This window comes from Propithecus coquereli, unplaced genomic scaffold, assembly GCF_000956105.1.
Source record: "Propithecus coquereli isolate 6110/MARCELLA unplaced genomic scaffold, Pcoq_1.0 Scaffold61, whole genome shotgun sequence".
NCBI lineage: Eukaryota > Metazoa > Chordata > Mammalia > Primates > Indriidae > Propithecus > Propithecus coquereli.
In genome coordinates, this window is record NW_012152063.1 from 8,256,449 (window position 1) to 8,271,445 (window position 14,997).

General features: G+C 38.5%; 1 protein-coding gene across 1 annotated transcript in view; it reads right to left on the reverse strand.

Moving 5' to 3' along the window:
* The window catches only part of LOC105822431 (insulin-like growth factor 2 mRNA-binding protein 3), a 93,168-nt gene that overhangs the window by 39,574 nt on the left and 38,597 nt on the right, over positions 1 to 14,997 (reverse strand). The window contains exons 2-3 of the mRNA XM_012659413.1: positions 2,693 to 2,744; positions 2,537 to 2,600 (exon numbers count right to left, since the gene is read on the reverse strand). The gene's annotated coding sequence lies outside the window, so the exon portion shown is untranslated. The remainder of the gene's footprint in view (positions 1 to 2,536; positions 2,601 to 2,692; positions 2,745 to 14,997) is intronic.

The window sequence follows — 14,997 nt, forward strand, 5'->3', positions numbered from 1 at the left end:
GCTTTCTAATTCTCTTCAATCTTTAGAATTCTTGGGGAGGGAGTGAGAACACTATTCTTATAAGGAAACTTGACGTAGACAGGAACTATGAATAAAATTGCGTGGTCCCTCTCCAAATACTCTCATCACTGGAAGGCTTGTCCTTGAGGACAGAGACTTTGCCTTTATTCATTGGCAACTTTTGGTCAAGTTAGTATTCAATAAATGTTAACTTATTAAATATTAGATGAAGGGCAATGATGGCTACTTTCCTAATTGAAATGACTAAATTACACAATTCTTAACAGCCTTTTCCTGCCCTCCCTGGCATCAATAGCAGCCCGCCAATCTCCAACAACCACCATAAAGAATTTTGAGAACGTCAATGTCTCCACATTCAGCTTGCTGTCATGTTAGTATTATTTTCAGCAATAATTCTGCCTTGACTACCTGGTCTATGTTTCTTGTGCTTATACTCTTAACGCTTCAATTTTTTTTTAGGGGCAGGGGGGCTAAATGCTGATGAACTCATCCTACACCAAAGATCATCTTATGTCTCTTCAAAGCTATATAGATTATGTCTCCAATATATGCTCTCCCGTTTGACTAAGCTGTCAAATTAAGCATTTTTTTTCCCTTTAGCTAGATAGTCACATCCAAGTTTTCAAATAAGGAAACTAGAACAGACCTCTGACAGTCTCTAAATATCCTCAGGTTTATCATATCATCCCACATTTTCTAATCAACAATAAAACACAGAAGGCCAGGGAAGCCTCCCTCTGCTTTTTCACTGTCCTCACTTTTATCCCCCAATCTACTGCAGGTATAAAGGGATCAATTTTCCTCTTCTTCTTACATGATATGATTGAAGAACAAAATTTGTAAAAATCAATTTGTGTTACAACTCATACCACAATTTCTAAAATGTCCAAGACCTCATATAAACAGTGCTAAAATTTGTTAAATGAACAAAGGATGCAAACAGAAGGAAAAATAGAATATGTTTAAACATATTAAAACCCCTTGAGTCTCACTTAGGAGAAAAATGAAAATTAACACGAGATACCACTTTCACCTACTAGATCGGCAAAGTTTGATAAAGCCCTGTGTTGGGGAGTGTATGGAGAAACAGACTTTCATACAATGCTGAAGAGAATTTAAACTAGTCCAAGCGCTATAAAGGATAAAATTACAAATGCAATTCTACTTCTCAAAATGTATCCTATAGATATCTTCACACACATGCACAGTAACACATGCAAAAAGATTCGATAGAGCATTGGTCATAACTGCAAGAGACTAGAAACCTAAATATCCAAATGAGGATAAATCATTCTATAGCCATATAATCAAATACTATGCAACTATAAAAAATATATTTATATGTACAAGACACTCAAATATTATGGTATCACTTGTGTAAAAGGAGGAAAAATACACACGTATCTGTCTTCTATGTGGTTCTCTCACACAAGGGATGAGGTTGGGGAAATAATACTGGGAGGAAGATTTCCACTATGTGACCTTTAAAATTTTAAACCATGTGAATATTACCAGTTTAAAAAATAAAGTTCCATTTGTGTTATACAAATTGCCATGTTCTTCCCAGTCTTATCTTTCCTTTCACAGTCCTACTCTGAGTGGGTACTGTTTTGGTAACCTAGCTCACTTCCTGCTCTTGCAGCTTGTTTCATCTTTCTCCTTTAGTGCTCAGGGTCAGCCAGCGTGGTCTTCCCTTTCAGCTTTCCCACACGGAGGACAGGCGTCTGTTCCTCCCTGTACTGTATCTGGAGATGGTTAAGACTTTTGTAGTCCGCTGACAGCGCTGTGCTGCTGGGCACTTGGTGTACCATTCCTCCGCGTTCATGTTCTGAACAGATCTGTCAAAAGCAGTATTCATGGGACCCCCATTTTCTTTCTTGTGCTCATTAAGTTTATTAGATAATTAAAAGCCTATAGAATTATCTTTTCCTAGGGCAGATCATCTGATCTGTAAAATATTGCCTGTCAATTGCATTGGAATATATTTTTTTCATAAATCTAATAGCGAATTACATTGGTCCAATGTCCACACATTCCCAATGACAATTGCAATCAGAGAAATCAGTGAACAAGATGATTTAACTAACACTGTTGTTAATTTAACACACGAGCAACTTACCAGCTTTGGATAAAATAGCAGTAATATGTGTATCGTACCAATAAAGGGGAGAGGGAGACTTTTTGTAATTTGGCAACGATACCTAGGCCCGGAGCTTTTTGTAAAGAGGGTGTAATTCAGCTTCATACTAGATCACTCAATTATTGGCATTAAAGATATACTTGAAAATGTAATAAAAACTTTAACCAATGCAGATTCTTGCTAGACAAACTTTCAAAAAACAACAACAAGGGGACCATTGCAGGGTCAAATTTTGCAAAGTAAAGTTTCTTTCCTGCTACCCACCACCTCTTCTCCAATTGTGAAGTCCACAAAATATAATTTACTATATTTAACCTAGTTATTATATATATATATATGTATGTATGTGTGTATAAAAAGTTTTAAACTGCTTACTGTCTAGCTTGGTCCTTACTGGAATAGGTTACATTTACGACTGCAGTTTCCGAGTCAGTGTTCACTAGAGGAAGAAAAAAACGAAGAGAAGAAAAGTTAGTTTTCTTTCTACTTCCTTCCTTTTACAAAATTGAAAGCAATTCAGAAGACATGTACCTTGCTCACAGCTTTCTACCACTCCATACTGGACTAGTAAACCATCCAGCACCTATCAGGAGGGGGAGAGAAAATTATAAATTTTGAGTTTCCCAAGTTATTAGCAAGGTCAGGAATGAATATGACTTAAAGTCACTAATAACTGTGATAGAAGAGAGTTAAAAAATGAATTGGGACTTTGGACTGTGGAACTATGGGGATGGACAAACGGCTCGCTCGGTGGGCTTCTCTCCTGCCCATTCCTAGATTGCTGGTGTTAATCTCCTTTCCTATGGCCAACCAAGAAGAAATAGTGGCTCAGCAAAGGGTTCAAAGCCACAGCCACCTGGCTCCTGGGACGGAAGGAGAAGGAGCATATATTTCTCACACATACATGAACGCATCATCATACTTCCTCCTTGTATACAAAGTCACAAGATAGGTGCCCGAGTTAAGAAACTAACGTTTTATCTGTAAGATGTTCCTTTACAAAGGACTTCCTTTTACAGCTCTAGTGGGTATAAGAGAACAGACTGCTCTCAAGGCAGGCAGCAAGATGAAGGAAGCACAGTTGATATTCTACCTGGAGTCTTGAATTAAAGACCAACATAAGTAGTTATAAACATGTAGATAGAAAAGGTGTAAAATGAAGTGAACATCTCTAAATCTATACTGGGTTGTAAAATTTGAAGCTGTTTGTACCACATTTCCTGTAGCTGTATTATTATATTGTGCATGTCATTCTAATGGTGAGGCTGTTAAAACAGTAACTATAAATTTATTATAATATCTACTGCAGATGTACATCTCATCAATGTAAACCAAATTCAGGTGTCCTACGTTTCCAAGAGCTGTAACAAATTTGTCTTGAAAAGTAAAAGAATATGTTCCTGTTAGAATCTAACTGCAACAAGAAAAATAAATAAATTTCTATAAATTACAGTGAACCACTTACTCACCAATTTAATTGCAAGTTTTTTTACTACTTTTTTTTTTTTTTAAATATAGACACAGGGTCTCACTCTCTTTCAGGTTGTTCTCCAACTCCTGGCTTCAAGAGATCCTCTGGCCTCGGCCTCCCAGACTGCTAGGATTATAGATGTGAGCCCGGTCTCTAATTGCAAATTTTAAAGGGCAGTCCTTTGAAAATGTTTTCTGGCCCCAGGACACAACAAACCATTAAGAAACATGGTAAATTTTTATGGTGATTTCCTACAAAACTTTTAAGCAATTTTGTCTGAAGCAATGCTTATTGTATGTGGTATCTTTTAGGCTTTCGTCTACTGGTTCCAATTTGAAATCCATATAAAGGTTTGTCTGGGGATGAGCTTTTTGTTTTTTCTTTTAAATAAGGTTAATCCCAAATTGTGAATGGAATGCCCTTTCATAGTTAAGTTTTGACTTGCTGAATTTCCTTTGAGTGGTCTATACCAGTAGAAGCACATTAATCTTTGTCTCTAATTAGTTCCTGTTAAGTCATAAAGCTGAAATTTAAAAAATTGTTGTTCTGAGCACTTAACTGCTACCACATAAAATTCCATTCGTCAGTCTCAGCCACTAGTACGTATGTGTGCTTCATGAGAACAGTTATGTTTTGTTTACTGCTCTCTATCCCCAGCACTAGAATCTGCAGGTATGAAAAGACATTCAAATATTTCATAAGTGAAGTGAATACTTCACAGGAGGAAATCCTGGTGTAGATTATTAGGAACAGTACTCTTAGTAAAAGTGCTCATCTGCTTTACAGGTAAATATGCCATGTAATGTTGATCACAGACACATTTTATAAAGGCCAAAAAATAGAAAACCTCTCATAATGCCATCCAAGGAGAAAACATACAATAGGCAGTTTCTTAAAATGGGAAGAAAAGGCAACCTACTTATATCTTTTACATAAAACTGAAAAGTTTTTAATACCAAAATGTTTTAATTCATACATAAGTTAGAATTCTAACAAGGTATTTTAATTTACTCCATCTTAAGCAATTAAGGAAGCAGGAAGGGTACATCCACCATTTTAAAATTTAGCTTTTAAATGAAAGCCACACTAATAGTAGAGCTTTATAGCAACTTGAATATGTTGAGAGGCAGGGTAGGAGGGGTGCAGGGAATAGGGAGAGGACCATTGCCAATTTAGTATATTTAAATAATATCATTCTTAATTTTCCCTAAAAGCAATTTGTTCAGTAATTAAATACATTAGTCTCCAGAGTTTAGCTTATACCGCCTTAACTTTCATTACTCTTAGAGACAATACTACAAAAGTTATAACTTGATCTATAAACAATGTTGACTAAACCTACAATAACACTGATAAAACTAATGTTCTCCAAAAGCTCCCCTGAGAAAGTGATACAGAAATTATATTCTTAGACATATGCACACATAAATAAGTAAACTTTAACTTTAAAAAAATCGATTTATCTACCAGTGGAATGTTTAAAGAAAAAATATTTCTAAAAATTGAGGAACTATACATCAAAATTTTCATTGCATATATCATATAGAGTTTACTATCTTAAAACAAGAATTGTGTATAAACATTCTATTTCTGAGAATAAATAAATGGTAACAGCTGCCAACTATCCTTTGTGCAAAATCTCTAGAAAAACAACTGGAAACCACAATCCTGTGCACTAAAAATGGTGAACTTTATTGTATGTAAACCTTACTTCAATAAACCTGACTCTAAAACCAAAAACACTATAATCCTTAAAAGAAATAGGCCCAGTATCAATCTTCGTACCCAGCTGTTAACAAATTAACACAACCCACAGGATTTTACCTAGACACTGTGGATGTATTTCATTCAATCTTTGTTGTCTTACTCAAAGTTCTATGCACAAGTTTTGGAGGTAGTAACAGAGAATGGGGAGAGAACTGTCAATAGCCTAAAACAATCCCTAAATCTTAAAAGGGTTTCCAACTGCCAAATGATGAACCAGTGCTATAGTATCCAGTTTCCCATCAATTTACTAAGCAGGCATTATCTGAATATTCTCTTTTATGTCAAGCAGGGCTACCAAATTGTACCACACCATGCCAGCCCACTGAACTCTCAGAGAGTAAACAACTTACTCTGGATGGGTTGTGACTTTTTGTCTAATCCTGTATTAAACAAGAAGACAGGACAATGTTCCTGTTACCTGTCACAAATTACCTGACCTGGGTTCTTCTCTCACCCTCAGTTCCTAGAACATTTGTATTTTCTTTTTTTTTCCTTTTCTTTTCTTTTTTTGAGACAGGGTCTCACTCTGTTGTGAGACTGGGCTAGAGTACAGTGGCATCATCATAGCTCACTGCAGCCTCCAACTCCTGGGTTCAAGTGATCCTCTTGCCTCAGCCTCCCGAGTAGCTGGGACTATAGCCGTGCATCATCAACTCTCTGTTGCCCACACTGGTCTTCGAACTCCTGGGCTCCAGTGATCCTCCCACCTCAGCCTACCAAAGTACTAGCATTACAGGCATGAGTCACTGCACCCAGCCGAACATCTGTATTTTCTAATTCTCCTATCAATGTCAGCCAAAATGTTTGTTTTTAAGTTTTAAAGGCAAAAAATCCCCCCAAACAAACAAAAAAACAACCTTCCACTGTACATTTCCAACACTTTCACAAATCTCTAAGAAACCAAACTTCCCATAACTAAATGAATTTATTTTACTCAAGCTGGAAAGGAAACATTTGTCTACGCTTAAGTAAGTTTTTAATTCCAACTGGCGGAGAGAAAGGGTACTGATGCAAATTAAAGCCTCTCTGAGGCTTTAGAATCCCCCCTTTTATGTATTGAGGACTTGAAACCCTCAAAAGTTCAGGGTTTTTTTTTAAAGTGTTCATCTAAATATAGAAATAGCATGGAAACAATCACATGATAAATGCAAATATCACTTTCCCAAACATAGTGGTAAAGAATTAAGATCATACTGGCCAAAGGCAGAAACCACCCAAATGCCCATCAACTGACGAATGTAAGAGATAAACAAAACGTGGTATATCCGTACAATGGAATATCATTCAACCATAAAAAGGGAAGTACTACTTATACACACTACAACCTAGATGAACCTTGAAAATGTTATGCTAAGGGAAAGGAGACAGCCACAGAAGATTCGTGTGAAATGTTCATAATAGGGAACTCTGTCAAGATAGAAAGTAGATTAGTGGTTGCTCAGGGCTGGTGAGAATGGAAGGTGGAGGGCAACAGCTACAGGCTTCTTTGTGAGGTGATGAAAATGTTCTAAAACTGTGGTGGTGGTTGCACGTATCTCTTTACATACTAAAAACTCCTGAATTGTATACTTTAAATAGGGAATTTTATGGTATGTGAATTATATAGCAATTAAAGTGTTAAAAAAAATCAGATCAACAATATTATCAGGAAATGGCCTAATTTTTTTTTTTAATTTGAAGTAGCAGAAAAACTATTTTTGTGCTTCCAGTGTTGTCAGATTTCCCCTGCATGAGCCTTAACACCCACAAAACAGCTACATTTCCGTGGCTACCACTGCAGGCATGAAGTATGTAATTTATGCTCTGCAGACACACCACTAAGGTCCCATCACCTTTGAACTATCTGAAACAAGAGTAGGAGCGGCACGCTTGCCTCCAGCCCAACACCCCATGACTATCCTCTTGACAGAAGTTACTACCCTTCAGTGATTTCAAATTGCTATAGATGTTGTCCAGACTTCAACATGGTGTAGGAGGTTGTCTACCTGTTCCATACACTTCCCTACGACTACGCTCTATCACACCCCTCAAGGCTGGGTTAAGTACCTCTCTCCCCCAGCTTCCACAACACCTGTTCCTGGAAATGAAAGCAATGTCATTTTATCATCTCTTTCCTGATCTTTATTCTCCCACTAGACTAGTGATTACTAACTATAGTGATGTGATTGTCAGGTGTGTCACAAGTAATCTACTTTTCATAGTTAACCCTGGCTTCCATGTTTAAGCTGGCAGGTAATTTTTCACATACCATCTTAGGTTCCAAGTCTTCTCTATTTGCCTTTGTTACAATTGCCTTATGTGTTTAAGAAGATGATGGAACAACGGTGGACATCACAGTCTGTGCACCAATCTACAGCCTGAAAATCCCTCTGGAAGTGGGTTACTCCTCCGACGTGGCTGTATCTAGACAGAGCTGGGCTAGCCTGTAAACTCTCTAAGGGAATGGACCAGGTCTTAACTTCTGAACCCAAAGCTCAGCTCAGTGGGGAACAATAAAAGGTAAGAGGTTAAAAAGAAGTTACAACAGTCTTTGTCTGAGGGGAAAGAAAGATAATTCTAGGTTCCTTTGAAAGTCCATGGTAATGTTAATATAAGCAGATTTTTGCAGTGAATTCATACAAAAAGATGTAGAAGTGAAAAGTCACAAGCATTACAAAAACCACAGTGAAACTAAAGTAAAATTCAAAGCAGGATATTTTACACTTTCTTGCTCCAACAAATACCTTGTCAAAACCACAAACATACACCCTCACAACCTTCCAAATACCAAAACCAGTCTTAAACATTTGGGGGGTGGGCGTACACCAGAACTCATTGACTATTCCTCATTTCAACAAGAAAAGCAAAAGGTCTCCACAGAATCAACTTTGTAGAGCTAGGGATATGAAGAGGAAGGCAACTGCCTCCAAACACAGCTCAAGACATTTTTAACAGGAGCTACTTGTCTGTTAAGGGGAAAATCATCCCAGGAACTTTGCTCTTTTACATCTATCTGAGAGAAAGCTAGCTCTACTCTAAACAAAGAACAGTGAACACTGCAGATCCCAATAATCATTTCTAGTCAATATTGGTATAAAATTCACATAAAAAATAAAGAAATAGCCATTTCAATGTAAATTTCTCTAAAATGTTATCATCGTAATTACTTGGATAACATTCAAACCATTATCTCCCCAAAATCTGAAAATGACTTTGAAGTCAAGGCCTGCACGCACAGACCAGATCACCGATAAATCTGAAGCCACATCACACATCATCCTTACCAATGAAAAACACCAGAGGGAAGCCTCAATCAAACCACATGGAGGTTCCAGTTTTAGAGCCACATAGAGCAAGAACTCACAACTGTCTAGTCACTCTCAACTTTCAGAAGTTAGTGAGGAAGGCCGGGCGCGGTGGCTCATGCCTATAATCCTAGCACTCTGGGAGGCCGAGGCGGGCGGATTGTTTGAGCTCAGGAGTTCGAAACCAGCCTGAGCAAGAGCGAGACCCCGTCTCTACTAAAAATAGAAAGAAATTAATTGGACAACTAAAAATATACAGAAAAAATTAGCCGGACATGGTGGCGCATGCCTGTAGTCCCAGCTACTCCGGAGGCTGAGGCAGTAGGATCACTTGAGCCCAGGAGTTTGAGGTTGCTGTGAGCTAGGATGACGCCATGGCACTCTAGCCCGGGCAACACAGTGAGACTCAGTCTCAAAAAAAAAAAAAAAAAAGTTAGTGAGGAGATGATACTTTAGGATTCCAAAAAGTCATGTGATTAGAGCCACTCAAGAGAGGGAGGCAGAGGCAGAGGCAGAGGTGGGGGTGTGGGGGGCACGTGACTGTCCAAGTTACCATCCACTCACACTGACCTCTAAAGTCACAGTGGAAGAAATGTATCCATAGCGTAAGTGACTTACATGATGTTTCTACTGCACGGTGCTGAGCTAGGTTGTCTTTTAAAAGCTGAGTTGATCAAGTCACACTGTATAGAGCTTCCCTTTGTATTTTAAAAAAATTTTTATATAAATATATTTTTTAGAGACAGGGTCTCACTCTGCTGCCCAGGCTGGAGTGTAGTGGCATGATCATAGCTCACTGTAACCTGTAACTCCTGGGCTCAAGCAATCTTCCGGCCTCAGCTTCCTGAGTAGCTGGGACTACAGGGGCATGCTACCATGCCATTTTAAAAATTTCTTTGTAGAGATGGGATCTCGCCATGTTGCCTAGGCTAGTCCTGAACTCCTGGCCACAAGTGATCCTCTCACTTCAGCCTTCCAAAGTACTAGGATTAAAAGCATGAGTCACCGCACCTGTATTTTAGATAGCACTCAAAATCCCTAATGTGTCCCGAAGGCCCCATGTGATCCATGCATCCTCTAAGGCCACTCTGTTCTATCCACCATACTAGCCTTTTTCCAGTCACCAATCATGGTGACTGATAACTTTTGAATGCTCTCTGGGAGCGGCCCTGTCCCAAAAGTTTTATCTACTTTAATTCATTTAATGAACACAATCCCATAAGCTAACATTATTCCATTTTATACATGGGTAAACTGCAGCACAGGGAAGTTGACATTGTCAGAACTCGGATAGATAGTCAGGCGCTGGAGAAATAATTCCAACTCAGCTATCAGATTGCAGAGCCCACACTCTTCAACCACTTGGTCTAATAAGCTGCTTCATTTCCCCACACAATTTAATATAAACATACAGACTGAAACCAGTTCAATCCCTACTTGGCCATCACCTCCACTGGAAAACCAAAACTGTCCTTTGGCAGATAAAGAGTTTTATCAACTCCCATGTTTCTGTAGCTCATGTTCCAAGCACTCAATACTATTAATATGTATCTGTCTACTTCAGTCAGATGAAGGTACTAACCAGCATTAACTTGGGCTGTATTTTACAGAAATACTTGTAAAAACATTCCACATAGTATAACATTAGAGTCCTTTTTGAACCACCTGCTTCCAAAGCAGGGACTTCCCCCCAACTCTAGAAGAAACCACTGTCAGTTTGGTGGGTCTCTCCAAATGTTTTGAGAAGTACGTGTGTCACAAGAAAAGATGCCTAGCCAAGCACGGTGGTTTATGCCTGTAATCTCAGCAACCAGGAGGATCACTCGAGGCCAAGAGTTCAAGAACAGCCTGGGCAACACAGCAAGACCCTGTCTTTAAAAAGAAAGAAAAGCAGATGCTTGACAGTATTAGTTATTAGGGGAATGTAAATCAAAACCGCAAGGAAATATCACTTCACATCCATTAGAACAGCTATAATTTTTTTAAAAGGAAAATAATGAGTGCTGGCAAGGATGTGGAAAAACTGAAGGCCTTGTATATTGCTGGGTAAAATGGTGCAGCTGCTATGGAAAATAAAGTATGGCAGTTCCTTAAAAAAATTAAAAATAGAACTACCATATCCATGTGATCCAGAAATTCCACTTCTGGGTATATACCCAAAAGAATTGAAAGCAGTGAATCAAGGAGACATTTTTATACCCATGTTCATAGCAATATTTTTCACACAAAGGTGAAAGCAACCCCAAGTGTCTATTAATGATTGGATCAACAAAACATGATATAACAGCTATCCCTCAGTATCCATGAGGGACTGGTTCCAGAAACCCCCTTGGATACCAAAGTTCGTGGATATTCATTCCTTTATATAAAATGGTATGGTATTTGCATATAACCGATACACATCACCTCCCATATAATTTACATCATCTCTGGATTACTTATAACACATAATACAATGTAAATACTATGTAAACAGCTGCTATACTGCATTGTTTAGGGAATAATGACAAGGAAAAAAGTCTATACCTGCTCAGTACAGACAAAACCATCCACCCCCCCCCCAGTATTCTCAACCCTTGGTAGGTTGAATTCATGGGCAGGGAACCCTCAGATACTGTACAATGGGATATTATTTAGCCATAAAAATGAATGAAGTATTGATTTGTGCTACACTATGGGTGAACCTCAAAAACAGTAAAATAAGTCAGACACAAAATGCCACACACAGTATGATCCCATTTGTCAGAATAGGTAAATCCACAGAGACAAAGTTGATTAGTGGTTGCCAGGGGTTGAGGGAAAGGGAAAATTGGAAGTGACTGCTTACACACAGGGGAAGTCTTTGGGGGGGTGATGAAAATGCTGAAGTCCACTTGTTAGGCCTGGTGGAGGGTAAACAGGTGGCAAGGAGGTAACAAAGGGCGGAGAGTGTGAGCCAAATTGTAGCTGGGAACCAAATTATGGGTAGGAACTGTTCCCTAGTGGGAACATACATAGTAAAAAGTTCCTAGTAACTGACTTAGAGCGAATTACCACCTAATTAGCATAACATGGGTAGAGCTTTGTGGAGAATTCTAGAAAAGACGCATGCACAGGAAAGGAAACTATTATATAACCTACCCTGTTGTGTAACCTGTCGTGTAACCTGTCATGTAATCTGTTATATAACACGAAACTGTCAATCACCCCCTAAGGTGGGAAACGGTAACCAATCCTGCCAGGGGAAAGGCGGGACAAACTAGTGGGCTTATAAAAGGCAACACATGCTCAGCCTCCGGCGTCTTTCTCCACTTTTGGAGACTGACCCTTTCCACTCTCTCTGGAATGTATTTTCCCTTTGTGTAGCTTCCTTTACTTTCAATTCTTTCTTTTATGTGATAAACTGTATTAAGTTGCTCTGTGTTTGTGATCACTCTGTCATCACCTTGACTCAATACCAGTCCTCATTCTTGACACTGGGAACATTCACACAGATGAACCTAACACACTGAAATGTACACTTTAAAATGGTTAATTTTATATTATGTGAATTTTACCTCAATTTCTAAAAAGGTATCAGTGTACATTTATATGTTCACACATATACCCATAGGAGACCAATACTTTATTGAGTTTTTAATTTTCACACAACTAGTCTATCAAGCATTGTTCTAAACATTTTACATACTATCTTACTTATGCCTTGGCTATTATTCCAATTTTACAGAGGAAAAAACAGGTAGTTTTTTTTTTTAAGTAACTTGCTTAAGCAGTGGTCCCCAACCTTTTTGGCACCAGGGACTGGTTTCATGGAAGACAATTTTTCCATGGGTGGGGGAGGGGTGGGGGGAGAGCTCAGACTGTGATGCGTGACCAGTTCCTAATGGGCCACAGCCCAAGGGTTGGGCTGGAGACCACCATGCTTAAGTATGACATTATTCGCCTTGCTTCCCCCACCCCCTAATCTGCCATCTTGTTGAGAAATCCATGTTGGTAAGAACAAGGCTTTTTAACTGCCACGTGGAATTTCATAGGGCCAGCTATTAAGCTGCTCTTCTCTTCAAACCCCCATTCAGTCACAGTGTCCCCCAGCATGCCAGTCTGGGCAGAGTCAAGCAAAAAGCTAGGACAGCAGAAATTGCCTGGTCCATCTTCCAGGCCTTAGCCCCTAAGCTGAAAAACAGAAGATTGCAGTCTTAGAAGCAAACACCAGTTTCAGTAACTCACTAGGTTACTTCTTTAGCAGAAAAGCATGGATCACAAATTACTAGAGGAAAGGGGAAAGCCAGCAGTTCAAAAGCCTAATTACAATTCCAAAATAATTTTGGGTAAAATCACTGATTAAGAAGTGACTTTTCTAAATGAAGGGGAAAATATCCAAGATTACATGGCTTCCAAAAGCAGTAGCAGACCATCCCAGATGCTGGCATTTTATCCACTGCTCCATTAGTTTAAAAATAAAAGTAAAAACAAATGGAGAAGAAGAGGTAGGTTTCAAAGTCAATAATGGTAAAAATGTTTCCCACAAGAATTAGTCCTTCAGATATACATTAGTTACATTTTTTGGTTCCATGAGGCCTTATAATAAAATACCTGGAACACTTAAAGGGAAAAAAGAAAACTCAACCTTCCATTAACGTCATCTACAATTGAAGTTAGAATGAGAGGGACACAATATCCCATCTAACACGTGTAGTTAAGAATACCAGACCACGAAAAAGCATAATTTGGCAAAACTGACTTTAAAACACAAATAGTTTGAAAAAAACACAGCAGCTCCAATTGCAAGAGGGCAAGGAACACCAACAGGCCCAAATGAATTGCGGCTAATAAATGTTAATATGAACATGCAGCACTAACAAGGGAGTACTGAAAAAAGTTTTGTGCTTTGCTGATAGGAGTGTAACTTGACATAAGGTTTCTCACAAGAAATTTGACCCAAAAAAAGCCTTGAAACATTCTTAATCTTTAACATGCTAATTCATTTGTTTAATCATCACTAAAGAAATCATCAGGATAGCTGGGCGGGGTGGCTGATGCCTGTAATCCTAGCACTCTGGGAGGCCGAGGCGGGAGGATTACTCGAGGTCACGAGTTCGAGACCAGTCTGAGCAAGAGTGAGACCCTGTCTCTACTAAAAACAGAAAGAAATTAGCTGGACAACTAAAAATCTATAGAAAAAATTAGCTGGGCATGGTGGCGCATGCCTGTAGTCCCAGCTACTCAGAAGGCTGAGGCAGGAGGATTGCTTGAGCCCAGGAGTTTGAGGTTGCTGTGAGCTAGGCTGACTCCACGGCACTCTAGCCCAGGCAACAGAGTGAGACTCTTGTTTCAAAAAAATAAAAAAACTAAATTTGACTGGCTAAAAAAAAAAAAGAAAGAAATCATCAGGAATATGGCTGAATACTTATGGACATCTAGACATGTTCATGACTATGTTACTTGTTAGATGATGAGGAGTGGTTAAGTAAATTACCAATTACACATGTAACAATAATGAGCAGTCATTATAAACACTTAAGTAGTTCAATTACTCAAAAATATTTAAGACAAAATTAAAAACCTCATGCTTCATAGAACACTATCAAGAAAATAAAAAGGCCAGGCACAGTGGCTCACACCTATAATCCTAGCACTCTGGGAGGCCAAGGCAGGAGGATTGCTCGAGGTCAGGAGTTAATACTAATTATTCACATAAAACGAATACTGATGGAAGTATAGAGTAAATTAGGACATGTAAGCTCGTGGATTTACATATTCATGTGCAGGCTAACATGCAAATCGTGTATCTAATAAAAGACTTGTATCGAGAATATAGGAAGAACTCTTACAATTCAGTGATGAATAACCCCATAAAAAATGGGCAAAAATCTGAATAGGTATTTTTTCAAAGAAGATATACAATCAATAAACACATGAAAAGATGTCTGACATCATTAGTCATCACAGAAATGCAAACCAAAACCACATTAAGACACCGCTTTACACCCAGTAGGATGGTTATAATCAAAGAGTCAGATAATAACAAGTGTCTGCAAAGGATATAGAGAAATTGGAACCTTCTTATACTGATGGTAAGAATGTAAAATGCAACTGCTTTGGCAAACAATCTGGCAATGCCTCAAAACGTTTAACATAGAATTACCATATGACTCAGCAATTCCACTCCCAGTAGTATACCCAAGAGAAATGAAAACACCTGTTCACACAAAAAATTTTACATCAATGTTCATAAGATCGGTATTTATAATAGCCAAAAAGGGGAAACAACACAAACATCCATCAACTAATGAATGGATAAACAAAATGTGGTATGTTCATGCAGTGGAGTATCA